Genomic DNA, 14,400 nt, shown 5'->3' with positions numbered 1-14,400 from the left:
CAAAGGGTTAACAGTTTAAAGGATTAACCATTCAAAGGGTTACCCGTTTAAAGGGTTAACCATTGAAAGGGTTATACATTGAAAGGTTTAGCCATTCAAAGTGTTAAGCCTTCAAAAGCTTAACCATTCAAAAAGTTTCAATAAGCTGAAGAACGCGAGAGGAAAATCATTGGATATTTTATGAAGAGGTCTGTTTCTCTGGTTAACGTTTGTGTTAATACCGCCTTTGGACTTCCTGGGGGGAAAAATACACCAAATCTCAACTACATAAGAGTTGGCCTTGAAAAGGATCAACGTAAAATGAATATAAATACGAACATACAAATTTAACTTGGTTAAACCATCAATCAATAGGTAATGCTGACGTCAAAGCACCCAAATACGTGTAACTGGCATTTGAATTCTCTAAAACTGCTTGTTAAGCAACAATTTTTGTAGGACTTTCCGATGGAGGATTCAGAGAAGGCAGAAAATGGTACTCGACAACCCTAGCTCCTCTCTCTCTCTCTCTCGGGGCCTCTCCGCCGCTACCAACTTCAGTGTTGAACTTACAGGTGTCCGTAGCGGTGTAGCGCGCCGCTCTCCGCTAACATACGCCACGTGGGTATTCACCGAGAGTTTAAAACGCCACTAAATATTAAAGGAATTCTGTACAGCCTTAGGAAATAGCATCCGTAAAGGCCAACCCTATCTAGAGACTGATTCCAGCCAGTGGAATAAACTCGTTTAGCAACTGTTGGAAGTCAGGAGGTGGGTGAGAGGGCGTGCTCAGGTGTGACGGGTGCAGACAAGAGGCGCCTTCCAGGCTCCACACACTTTTCAACTCCGTCGAAAAGATATTCAACCAGAGGACAGACAACTAACTGCACGGTAAGACCATCAACACTGACCGTGGCTATGTCATGCTTTCTTAAGCTTTACACCTGTTCACTCCAGCCGATGAGTGTATAATTGATTTGTAGAAATCACTTAACGAATAAAACTTCCTATCTAAATCATCAAACTCATTGTTTCAGATATTATATAAATATATATATTCCAATTTATATTCAATTGTGCTTAAGACTAATTTTTTTTCTTGGTAAAGTTGTTTGGTTAGGTCTACCTGGTACTTTGGTATACTCGTATAATATTTTCCTTTTTATGGGGGAGGAGCAGAGCAGCGTCTGACTCAGTTGGCCTAAGCTATATGATTTTTAAACTATATTTCCACAATAAATTTGTCCGGAGTTTGTCTTTTTCGTAGTTAATAAGTGTATACTTATTGTAAGCCTACATGAAATTAACTACGAGAAACATTTCAAAAGGGGAAAACTTGTGGACATATAAAAACTAAATTCAAGACAATTATATTTACCAATATATGAAAAGACGTAGAGAGGTGAGAAATGAGAGGTGCATCTGTGACGAAGTTTAACAGCGTGTAGAGCCTACTTGTGAGCTATAAGCCAACTACACACACACACTTGCTAACTCATATAATTATATATAAATATATATATATATATATATATATATATATATATATATATATATATATATATATATATATATATATATATATATTTATTTATTTTGAAGGACACTAACTTACTCATTTTAATAACGTTTAAAAACATGAAAAGAAGGATGGATAGTTAATAACTAGTGTGTGATCCAAGTACTGGCTTAGCAAGCATGTAATACCCAGACTAGTGCCCCCCTCTCCCTGCAATTAGTCTGCAACCAGCGCTCATCAAAGAAAAGGGAACAGAAGTTTTTTTAAGTATGAAAGACGCTTCACAAATACCAGGAAAAGTAAAGCGGACACACTTATCTTCCTCAGTAGGGTTACAACAATGGTTACTCGGAAGACGCACACACCTCCGGGATGCCTATTACAGAGTAAAGAAATTAACACCGCGTTGCTAAAAGCCCTTTATTTTATAACTAAGATATGCGTTAATATCCTGTGCGGCTGCCGTTTACACTTAGTGAAGGAACATTTTTGGCGAATATTATCAAGAAATCCTTAAAACCTGTCTTTTCTTGAAGAGTTAAGGACGCCGCATGTTTCAATGCAACTCTGGCAGTTGTGTAGCAGAAGGAAGAGGTGTAGAAGCATAATTAAGACAAGGATTGCCATTTATGCGGCCTGGACAAGTCGAACGGTAAGAGAACCAATGAGGATATGGAAGCTGATATCCTTCACCGCAAGCAGTAGCCTAAGTACGTAATTATCGAACTAAATCGCTAAGCATGAACGGCTGTATAGTGCAGCAGATGGTCTTAGAGAGCAATAAGAATGCAAATCAAACGTAACTGAGTGGGAATAATGTAGACCTACTGCTATAGGATAATTTACTCTTCTTAGATTAACGGTATATTTGATTTAGTTGGAACATTTCTACTGTCGAGGAAAGAGACGAAATATACTTACTGATAAAAATTAATCAGGGACAATGCAAAGAACTTTTGAAATCTTTCAAAAGAGGAATAATCTTGTGGATAAATAACACCCGCAGACAGACACCTGAACACCATAGTTGTTGACAGCGGGATAACCACGAGGAAGCCCACGGCATATGGGCCCCATAATGCCCTTCAACGACACCAGGTTTATAAATAATAGTTTGTCTCTAAGTCGTAGTAATCAAGGGGTTCTCTACATATAGTTTTCAGTTCATTTACTTCAGTATTTGCCTAATGTTCTCAACGTGTGCATTTGTCTTCATTTTAAAATTAATATTTAAAAAATTAGGCTACCCTGGAAACACAAACCGGAACTGTCTCTATTTTCCGCTTGTTAAAACTTGTAATAAAGTTGTTACATCTTAGCTTGACGTGATTATTGACGTATTAGAACGTTGTTACAACTTGCTATATTGGTTGTTATAATTGGTTAGGTGTTAAAAAATTTCGAACGTTGTACCAACGTCGTAGTTTCGGTGTGTGTGTTTGGCGGGTATCTGCTCTCCTCTCCGTGTTTTAGACCTTCTGGGGAAACACCAGAAGCAATCAGTCGTATTCTACCTCCACGGGACAATTAAAATCTACTGCAAACAACCATAGCATTAGAATAACATTTCCTACATTTAGCTTACCGGGGAGGCGAGCTGCCACACCAAACATATGATTATATTTGTTGCCTATATAAAGAAGTACAGAACTAGGAGATAATACGCACTAGTTATGTGATAAAGCCACTCATGTGTCCTTCGTCGCTAAATTCCTACAACGACACGGATTTTCGACCCTGACCACACTTGCCACTCTCAGTTCGAGCCGAGAAGCATATTAAAAACCAAGACACGGAGGGACGTGCAGTCGTGGTTGTTGGTCGATACATTAGGCAGCTAGGACTGAGAAGGTTGTGTTTTGTGGTTGTATTCCTGGTCCTGATCAAAACATAAGTAGGTTGTGTCCGGTCTTTACAAGTAACAAAATGGTATAGGCCGTATAGATTTCAGAACAGCGTATTTCCAGAGTCTACTACGGGCTCATCATAGCCCGTGCTACTTGGAACTTTTGTTATGAGAATCTGAATCTAAAAAACAACAACAACAGCAGCATATTTTCAATTGTGCTTCTTTCTGGATAACAGATTGTGAGCCTGTCTTCCGGATTTATTAAATGCATAAATCTGGTCAAAACTCACACGCGCGCACACACATTATATATATATATATATATATATATATATATATATATATATATATATATATATATATATATATATATATTAGTATATTATATATATACCAGGAGGATGACCACGGCTGCCAGCTACGCTTGGAGGGCATTTTTGCACTTCTGAGTTATTAGGCTATTACTCCAGAAATTCCAGCATGTAAAAAGAAAATAAGAGTGTATCATAACGGGATAAAAATCTGTGTGCAAGTGTCAAGGGGTTGAAAACATTTCATGTGAATGACAGCGTTTACAAGAAATATCTCGTGTCCAGTGAATGTCTACGCGTCCACGGAACTCTCACGTGCCCCCTAAAAATGCCTTCACGTCCAGGGCCTGTCCACTTTTCCAGAAGTCAGAGTGTGATACTCTGCAATTCTACAAATAAAATTGAAACAAATAAGGCCACTGTGAAAATAAATTTCCGAAAATAAATGAGCAACAGGAACAAAACAAGGGAAATAATCTCACAGGTCTGAGCCAAAGAACAAATAATGACATACCAACTTGCTAGAAACGAATCATGCCATCAACTGCAGTTACTGCAACCGATTGTAATTGTTTCTCATCATCAATAGGATGAATTGCAAATAATATCACAGTTTCATAAACAGCTATACATAACTATCTTATCATAAGACCACCTATCATCTCTATAGGTCAAGCTATACCCAACCAGTTTCTCATACGTTTTCTCTATAATCTGCGCCAAAGCGCACAACCAATCAAAAATACAAACCACAATTGATGAACAATTCACAGATGGGTTTTCGCCAGCTATTGCGTTACTCTGCAGTAAATAACTACAACGCCAAGCTTTCCCCGATATGAATATCCAATGGGATTATTTTTGTCCTTCGAAAGGTCATTCTTACTGTTGACGTATTACAATAGCCTTCTCCAGCTACGTTACTCTGAATTCAGAAGTTACGATCTTCAGTGCAATCGCTCTTAGCCTATTACAATAGCAGACACCAGTAAGCCAGTGTAAACGACGCTACATCTCCTTACTGCAAATTAATACTGTCGCTCTACAAATATAATTCTTGGCCCACTAACCTTTCTCGCATACATCAAAGACCTGGCAATCGACACCCAGCACCTCAAGCCAATGGGCCCCTTGTTTGCTGACAAAACAACTCATCTTTTCAACTACAATGAAAAACTTTCAAGATAGTAGAATATATTCTTAAACATTCACAGCTTAAACGATTAAAAACTAAACTCAAAATTTTTAACAAATCAAGTCAATAAATTAAAGAATAAACTAATCCCAAAATAAGTGCTGAAAATATTAAAGATTTCTAGCCCTATATATAAAGTCCAGGCAGCGAAATATAGCCTATATAGGCCTAACTAGGTATCTAAACTCATAATCATACTAAAATCATACATGAACCTTGCAATGTCTTCATACACTATACTATACACTCATTTCCCTGTATCACACCATCTGCAGTACCATAAAGACCCTCAACATGCTAAATATAAATACACTAAACACATTCTCACGAAGTTGGTGTTCTTAAAACGGTTTCCAGGGGACTCAAGTAGTACCCACGAACACCGCCCCTACACGAGTAGGTTCGTACGACTGACATGAGGCTCTTTCCACAACTAAAAAAAAAAAAAACTTAACTGCAAAAGCAGACTAAAAGATTTAACACTTGTTTCAATGTAAAGGGGACAACAATGCGAGACATGATCACAACATACAAGTTTCTAGGAGATATAGGTAAAACAGACAAAGACAACCTGAACAGATCAAGGCGAAACAAAAAAACAGATGGTACGCGTGGAAAATATTAACAAAGATAAACTAGAGTAGAGGGTTGGAATTAAGTTTTCCTTTTGTGTACAAAGTGATTAACAAGCGAAATGAAACAAAGAAGGGAGTTGTAGAGATGGATAGAGGCTCTATCATCATTTTATAAAATATGATTAAGCAACAATAAATTAGACAGGAATAGTTGTACCGGACTAATCATAGCTAAGAGGCAGATCCCAGAAATAAGACATCTCTCCGCGCAAATACAAATAGGAAAACACACATATAGTCGTACAACATAGCCAACAGTTAAGGCTGAGCAGGGAGAAAGGTTTTGGCTCAGCAACAGCTGAACAAGTCGACTTGGTTAGAAATTGTGGGTTGAGCTCAGTGCTGGGGTTGTAAGGATATACTTCCACGGCGTGAGAGTGATAAGTGGGGTGAAATTATGAGTAACAGAAGCAAACACCATACATATTTTCAAGGGCACAGACTCATATAACAATGGAAATGAGAGGAGGGAATTATTTCTTCAGACGACCAACAAAGTGATGAAATGGGGCCCAGGAACTGAAGCTCAACCTACGAGAAGGTTGGACAAGTGGATATGACTTGAAACTTCAGGCGCTGAGGAGTCAAAAGGATGTTAACAAACTTCTTTACCGTAGAAGTAGTGACCACGTGGAGTCGACTATAGTCACTAGAGGGGGAGATGATAGAATCAAATTCAATGTGTTATTTTGAAAATAGTTATGAGGAAACAGGAGCGTTGGTCGTGGGATGGTAATTAGCCCGGTCGTACAGCAGCCAAAAAGGTCCTACGTGTGATTCCCGAGGGAGAACGGGCAACGTTTCCCTTCACCTGATGTCTCTGGTCACCCATCAGTAACTTGTTACTTGGGAGTAAGGCAAGTGTTTTGCGTTGCATCCAAAGAGCGGTCAGTAGTTAGCCAACGGGGGAAGACCTCCATAAACCTAACAAGCCTACTGTAAATGTCACCGTAAATGTTCACCATAAAGCGAACCATTAAACAACCCACAGCCTGGTAAGGCGGGGCTCAGGAGCTAGCACTCAATCCTTTAAACACATTTAGGAGAGAACACAAACACATAGCCTACTGAACTCGTGTGTCCTCTGCTACACTATAAACACTAATATAGACTCTTTATTACAGCTTTGCTGCCCAAACGAGGAGCACAGATATATATATACCAGGCTCCCCTAGGGAAACATACGACTGCTGCACGCAATAAAAACTGCTGCAATTAAGGTCTGCATTGCATGAAATGACTTTTTTGTTGTATTCATCAGTTGAGATGTATATTGCGCAAGTTAACGTTCTGTTTTTGTTATTTTGTTGATGTGTTTTGCTTCCTTTTTTAATCGCAGGAAGTCGACTGATATTATATCGAGATTTGTCTTGTTAATTGGTCTATGTAATCAGTGTTGTTTCTATCTTCTGCACTTTTAATAAAAGAGTAGTTTATCTATATCCTGTGTGCGCTGTGCATCCCAAATATAGCTACTTACATATATTTATTTATTTGTTAATTTGACGAATTAAGCTAGAAAATTATTTTAAATTTGTTTATCAATAAGTGACAAAGTGTTAATTACAAAACTTGGGTTAATGTTCACTGCAATGGAATTGGTTGAGGTTCAGTCTACTCTGAATGACTGGAAGTATAAAGACTCTTGAGTGTGTTTATTCAATGTTCTTGAAGGCTTTTTAATAATGACTGCATCTAGTTTACATAATCTAGGAGAAATGTTTCATTGTACATGATTCAGTTACAATATTTTCTGAGCCTTACACCAATCACTTGAGTGATCACAACCTCTCATGTTTACAAACAATGCACTTGATAGCCATCCTGCTCTAACAATGTTTTTGTATTGTTTTATTTGCTTACCCAAATTTTTTCCTGTTTTTCTCTTTTTTTTTTGGGGGGGGGGGTGGGGGGAGGGCCAACCTATATTTAGTATAGGCCTATGGTAAATTCGGCCACTGCTGAATATGTGCAGCTATAAAAGCAGATTGTAATTGTAAATTTGACTTGTACCAGTATTTCGAATCGCTAATTTAATGCCAAAAGTCTGCAGAGTATGATATATATTTGCAAGGCTGAGCATATTGTTTATATGAGCACCAACATGTTATATGCTTGTGTCTCAGGTTTGTATTACAAAATATGTTTCTGCCTTGACTTAAGACATTTTCTATGAAAATATTTAAATGCAATATTGCTAATTTTATCATAATTTAACTCAAAGACGTGGAAAGCAGAGTGCTGCTATGAACATCGATAGGTTGTTCCCTTCAATGGTGATGAGAACGAAAATGCCAAATCTGATCACACACACATTAATAGATATATATGCAGATATCGAGACTTAAAAACTTACATTACTAAAATATAGATCTATAACTATAAAAGAAGACATCTATTCGTTTCTCACCATTGGTAGAGGCCAGACCCCTTTGCAGGGTGACTAGTGACTGTAATGGTATGGTTCCATAATAGAGGGGGATAGAGATCGGGGGTTGGCGCCCCAGTGCCTCTCTTTAAGGCACCAGCAATGAAGTCGGTGCCGTAAAGTCGGAAGATGTGAAATGTTCGGCGCCGAATCCATAGTTTTGTTATTTATTCGACTGCCAAACGCATGTTATGATGATAGTTTTGCATTTTGGGGCACCGTCACATAACGTTTTGAGGTCGACCCGGGCACCGCTTTCTATCCTATCAAGGAATATATTTGAGATTTAAAATAATGAAAATATTTGGGTTTCAGATGAACATCAGTGAGCATGCCTAATGACGTCAATAATTAAATATATATATATTACTGTAAAGATAATGATGTCTCAATAACGAAGGGTTTCGTTTCGTTTGAAGACATAATATAACTGCACATTATTAATGATGTCATTATTAGCACACAAAATAGTCATTAAAAATAATAATCTTCGTATTAAGTATATCATTAATAATAAAAAATCATCACTAATATACTATACAAAATAACATGCGGCAGTGTGCCAAGCGTAGCCTAATATCACATTACTTAACAAAATTACCATTCCAATATTTATTCGGGTATTATATTACACAAATTCAGCCCTAACGTTTAATTTACAGGGTCTGAACAAACTTTAGGACGGCCCTGTTCTGGTTAAAAGACCGAGCACCATTAGTGGTGTGGGACGCGCATGCGTGATGGGGTCATTACAGTTGATCAATTTTCTCCCTGCATCTTAGTCCGCGCAGGAGGAATGATTGTGATTATTTCAAAATAACAAATTTGCACGTATTAATTATCAGTTAGTCTGTGTAACAACCAATAGAGACTATAAATGAGTATTTGTTCAAATTACATATTCGATTCAGAATTGGTTCGGAAGATTAGTGGTACAAAATGGTTGCCTGCGTGTGGAGAGGTGATGACGTTTCCACATGGTTTCCTATTTTTTTTGACAGTTTCCCCAAAACAGGAAACATTTCCTGAACCAAATGTTCAGTAGCGAAACATATTGACTCTTTAATTCATTGCAAACTATAAATCAACGTTTATTAGTTAAATTGGGGGAATTATTGAAATTATGTGTCGGCTTGTTTGTCTGTTACAGGCTATGTAATTAATTAGACGGTCAGAGTTCACTTTTTCAAAACGCGTTAAGGTACAATCTGTCCTCAGGGAGGAGGTACCTTAGTGGTACCCTAGAGGTACCCTTCAGAATCACTATGTAATTAGTGCTGTTTACTCCCTATTCATGGTTAGGTTAGGAGTCATTCCGTTTGGTTATGTCAATATGGTGTATTATTCTGAAACATGTGAAATATGAAATTCGAAACTATTTGATTACCCCGTAGAGTTTCATTTACAAAAAAAAAATGATTCTTCAGGCCGATTAAAAAAAAATAAGTTCAGCATAGACTATTTATATTTTACACTAACGATTTATATTAAAATAATTATAACATGAGAATATTCTGTTTGGGAAGAAGGTTCACTTGCCAGTTTACAAATAGACTATTATTAAAACCATAATATGCTTTCAGATCACAAATGTCTACATTGCTATCCAGGTGGAGTGAGAATGGGTTCGGTGCCTTGTGGTAATCACTTTACCCCTTAAGACGTGATCGGTATTCGAGCTTTCTCCTGACCTCGCTGTTCATTGTTGTGGGTCAACACATCACACACAGCTTTGATAGTGTGATACTCATTACATTACATGCTGGCTAGTGTGGAAAATATAGTAAATGGATTAATATGGTTTAGAGTCTCTACCGCTCCTGCCCAAACATATTAGATCCTTCTCCAGTGGGCAGTCACCGCCTCTCCTCATGAAAATAAGGGACCCTGAGCAGTTATATTCTCTCCCCTTAACTCCTTTCCCCTATTTATGTATCCATATTTACTCCTTTCATATTTCTCGTAGCTGTTTAACACCCATTCCTAAATGACCTACGATTCTACTCAATCCCCTCTTCTTCCCTTCTTATTTTGTTCCTTCATTTTTGAAATGCTGTCCCTTATCTCATGCAAATAATACACTCAGATTGATTATCTTCCCTCACAAGCATACACAGTCCAGTCTTGATTACTTGAATATTCTTAATTAAAAAAGGTCCCAGCAGAGTACGCTCTTCATAATCAATGCATAGCCTCGGTAATCAGGCTTCCTGCAGGGGGAGGCGCTATTATACTCAGATAACTTTATCATAATAAGGTTTTATTATAATGTTTAAAGTGGCTTACGAGGACCCGTAGAGCGATGTAGGGAAGGGGAATGGTACGAGGCTTGCAAGTCTCCTAAAATTTGACTCCGAATCTCGTTCTACATTATTTAAGTCTTGTCATTCCAGCTGAAATGTGTGAAAACTCTAACAATAAGCCCATACATATTGCAAACGCTACTGTAAATCACTACTGCAACATGGTTACTGCAATGACGCAAGTCACGAGCATTTGAGAAGTGAATTGTAGGAGCACGTTATTGTTTTTTCAGTTTATATTACAAACTAAATTAATTTTACCAGATCAAGTCTCGAGTTATTAAATATTTGTACATCAGCAATAGTTTCAATATTGCTTAGATTAAATGTTTAATTTAATTACACTTATAAACACGAAGACAGTTTGCATAAGAAATATACCTTTACTAATTAATGCATTGTTTCCAGAAACACGCACAAACTGTGTAACATCAGCAGCATATGGTATGCTGACATACTTAGAACATCGTTTAGAAAGCTAAACCAGGGCTCTTTCAAGGCATTCTTCACAGCCTTTCTTAGACTCGTGCTGGAATATGCAGCACCGGTCTGGAATGCACACCTTATGCATCAAAACCAAATTTTAAAAATACATAGATTTGTGCCAGAGGTTAGGGGGCTGAACTATGAGGATAGGGAAATGTTGCTAGACCTCACAACCCTAGAGGGGAGAAGAAACAGGTCAGACATGATCGCAACATACAAGATACCAAGGAGAATTGACAAGGTGGACAAAATGATAGCTTCTTTAAAGTTAGAGAAAGTAGGACAAAAAGGACACAAGCCATAGCTGCAAACGCCAATATGTCGAATATAAGGAAGTTTTCGTACCCTGTAAGGGTGATCCATAAGTGGAACGCACTGAAAGAAGAAATAGAAGCCACCTCCATCCACACCTTTAAGTCCAGACTCGACGAAGAATAAGAACATAAGAATAGTTAAATGATAACGAAAACAGGTACAACAAGGATAGTAGTTGGGGCATAAAAAGAGCTAAACCTCACTTTTCCGTAATCACCGATAGGTAAATACCCGTAAAAGTTTCTGTGAATACACTTCCCCGCCCCCTCCCCTCCCCTTCCCTACAAGGTAAGGGCCATGGGCAACCCCCCAATCTGGCCAGAGGGAGGCTCCCAGGGAACTTCCCCGCCGCCTCCCCACATGGCTGCCGCCACCCCATAACGCTCCCCACCAACCTCATCGCCAGGGGAAAAACCAAATACACATGCCACAAAAAAATGTTAGTTCGCTGATAAACGTACGTGTGTGTGTGTGTGTGTGTGTGTGTGTGTGTGTGTGTGTGTGTGTGTGTGTGTGTGTGTGTGTGTGTGTGTTCGTGACTAAAACCTGTCTTGATGTCGACATTAGGAGAGATTGCATTAATATAAAAGCACTCTGGAGACACACTATCTCTTATTAAATATAAACTCTGAATATAATATAATAATGATAATTATTATTACAGTATGAATAACTCCGAATATGAATAATAAACCCTGCCTGATAATAGCTCTTTCGAATAAGCGGAGTGTTCTTGGGTGGCGCAGCGCAGCGGGTCTGCGCACACCCAGAGGGCGCGCGACTGCCCCAGATCCGACCCACTGGGGCCAGATTCACGAAGCAGTTACTCAAGTACTTACGAACGTGTACATCTTTCCTCAATCTTTGATGGCTTTGGTTACATTTATTAAACAGTTTACAAACATGAAAACTTGCCAATCAACTTATTGTTTTAAACAGCCTCCTGGTGCTTCGGAGCTCATTAACTGTTTAATAATTGTAAACAAAGCCGCCAAAGATTGAGAAAAGATGTACAGGTTCCTAAGTGTTTGCCTAACTTCTTCGTGAATCTAACCCCACACCTGCCGGCAGCAATAGCTACACGAACGCATTTCTTCACAAACGGAATCACGTTATGGCTACCAATTATCCGGATCCACCGTAGCACAATAATTTACTAAATGTTTAAGCTTCTTAACTGTCGGAATTAACTGCACGTAATCCGTTTTTTTTATTATTATTCATTAAAAGTTTTTTTTTTTTTAATATTGCCTTGCCTCTAGGGAATATAGTATAATATAGCCTAGCCTCTCTAATATAGCCTTTTAAATATACCCTTGCCCGAAACGCTATGCGTACTAGTGGCTTTAGGTATTGTATGTACTAGCTCTATCTATAAATCAATCAGAATGTTTGTAATTCTGTATCTATGTATGTACTTTTCCTAAATAAAATATTATATTATAGAAAACTTAAAACTGTGTGTTGGGAGACTACACAGTTCGTTATTGTTAAGCACTCGAAATTGTGTGTTGTTAACTTAGTGGTTGTCGATGCACTCACACTCACGTGGCTCCTAGAGGGCTCACTTGAAATACACACAACACCCAGTCTGTATGTAAATTGGCAACCTGAGAAGAGGAAAAAAATAGAAGTGAATGGATGAAATTCGGCAGAGTATTACCAGCTGGGGCGGGAGCGTGTGGTGTTGAAATATTCACACTTCCTCTAGTTAATGTGTTCACTCATCCTCAACTTTCATTGGCTAGTCCTGCAAAACATACAACATGCCCTGATTAATGATACGAAAGATACAACACCTCAAATTTATTAAATGCATTTGAGGTCAACAAAGCATCACCTAAACGAACTTTATTCGAAGGAAGAAATGTTTAGTCAAGAAATAACAACTTTGACAAATGCCCGTTGAAAACCAAACGTGACGCCTCGAACCATTATGAGGATAGTTATTAACGTGGACAAACAAAAGGAGGCAAGATAACAAATCTTGTAAATGTTCATCAAGATAACGGCGGGAGAAAGGGGGCAGGATAATAAACCCCATGTAAATGTTCATCAATATACCAGCGGAGGAAAAGGAGGCAGGATAACAAACCTCTGTAAAAGTTCGCCAAGATAACGGTGGAGAAGAGAGGAAGGGAGGCAAGATAACAAAACCCGTTCATCAAGATAACTGATCGTAAACTTCCGGAGAGCAACAGCCGTGCCTTTTACCCTGATGAGGCTGCGGGTTGGGTCGGAAAGTCGAGATCTCTGGACGGCAACAACGCAACATGACGTCGGCTTCTCTCAACAACTTCTTGAGCCTCGTTACTTCCTCACCCACCTGCTGCTGCTGCTGCCTCCCACCTGCTGCTGCTGCCTCCCACCTGTGCTGCTGCCGCCCACCTGCTGCTGCCGCCCACCTGCTGCTGCCGCCCACCTGCTGCTGCTGCCGCTACTCACCTGCTGCTGCCGCCCACCTGCTGCTGCTGCCTCCCACCTGTGCTGCTGCCGCCCACCTGCTGCTGCCGCCCACCTGCTGTTGCTGCTGCTACTCACCTGCTGCTGCTGCCGCCCACCTGCTGCTGCTGCCGCTACCCACCTGCTGCTGCCCACCACGAGTGTTCTGGCCAGGTGCTTGCACGAGGTCTCCGATGCCCGAACACGCGCTTCATCTTGAGATGATTTCGGGGCTTTAGTGTCCCCGTGGCCCGGTCCTCGACCAGGCCTCCACCCCAGGAAGCAGCCCGTGACAGCTGACTAACACCCAGGTACCTATTTTACTGCTAGGTAACAGGGGCATAGGGTGAAAGAAACTCTGCCCATTGTTTCTCGTCGGCGCCCGGGATCGATCCCGGGACCACAGGATCACAAGTCCAGTGTGCTGTCCGCTCGGCCGACCGGCTTCATGCCTACATGTCGCGCCCACATGCCCAGTCCTTTGGCACATTCTTACACATATACACTTATGTACACACACACATACGACCGAGCGGACAGTGATCGGGGAGTCGTAGTCCTAATAGAGGGACAAGGTTCTATTCCCGGCAGAGGCAGAAACAAATGGTCAGTTTCTTTCACATGATGGCCCTGTTCAACTAGTAGTAAATAGGTACCTGGGAATTAGGCAGCTGCATCCTGGTGATTTATGTGCGAGAGAAATATATGTAGTACACATGATAGAAGAAAACCCAGGTCGGGAGTCACTACAATACGCAACAGATGGTTAAAAAGGCGGGGACCAGGAGCTAACAGCTCGATCCTGCAGGCACAAATAGTAAACATAAATAGTAAATACACACGCCTCTCCTCTAAGCACACCCAGGCTAGGCTACAACCCCCCACACTCACTGGTAGTATAATTAAGGCGAGTGGGGATCTCTGTAGCCTAACCTTTT

At 39.8% G+C, this 14,400-nt stretch overlaps 1 protein-coding gene across 1 annotated transcript in view; it reads left to right on the top strand.

Moving 5' to 3' along the window:
* Window positions 1-544: 544 nt before the first annotated feature.
* Window positions 545-14,400, top strand: part of LOC123745284 (uncharacterized) — a 172,502-nt gene continuing 158,646 nt past the window's right edge. Inside the window, exon 1 of the mRNA XM_069300662.1 lies at window positions 545-870. The gene's annotated coding sequence lies outside the window, so the exon portion shown is untranslated. The remainder of the gene's footprint in view (window positions 871-14,400) is intronic.

Source organism: Procambarus clarkii, chromosome 44 (genome assembly GCF_040958095.1).
Source record: "Procambarus clarkii isolate CNS0578487 chromosome 44, FALCON_Pclarkii_2.0, whole genome shotgun sequence".
In the NCBI taxonomy this organism is placed as follows: domain Eukaryota; kingdom Metazoa; phylum Arthropoda; class Malacostraca; order Decapoda; family Cambaridae; genus Procambarus; species Procambarus clarkii.
The sequence above is the reverse complement of the archived record's forward strand: the minus strand, read 5'-3'. Positions and strand labels throughout refer to the sequence as shown.